The following is a 466-nucleotide window of genomic DNA, read 5'->3' as shown; positions in this document are numbered from 1 at the left end:
CACTGTAATTAAAACTACCATTGTTAATTTCGCCGTCAATATAAGCAAAAGATTAACAACACATGCTACCTTCCCAGCGTAACAGAAGGAAGAGAAATGCCCATAATAACACAGTGACGCCATAATCTGGTCTGGAGTTGCCTGTCACACGCGGTCGGGAAGAGAACAGCACGTGCGAGTCAAGCAGGCGTCCGAACACAGCGTTTTGCCTCTCAAGGTATCGAGCTGTAATAGAGGGTAATGTCCGGATCCCTTCGTCTGACAATGGCTTGGGTTTAATCTGTGGAAGGCAGTTGCGTTCGGTAATTCTCTTGATTGGTAAGATCTTTATTCTTCTGCAGGTATAATGAAATTGTATTTAGTTACCCGTTATTGGGTTACGGTGATAAATGATAGAAAATTACGCAAGGAACCATATGCTAATTTTATCCACTAGCATTCAACTTTATTTCTTTTTCTGTTTCAC

This window comes from Penaeus monodon, chromosome 32, assembly GCF_015228065.2.
Source record: "Penaeus monodon isolate SGIC_2016 chromosome 32, NSTDA_Pmon_1, whole genome shotgun sequence".
Classification (NCBI taxonomy): Eukaryota; Metazoa; Arthropoda; class Malacostraca; order Decapoda; family Penaeidae; genus Penaeus; species Penaeus monodon.
The sequence above is the reverse complement of the archived record's forward strand: the minus strand, read 5'-3'. Positions refer to the sequence as shown.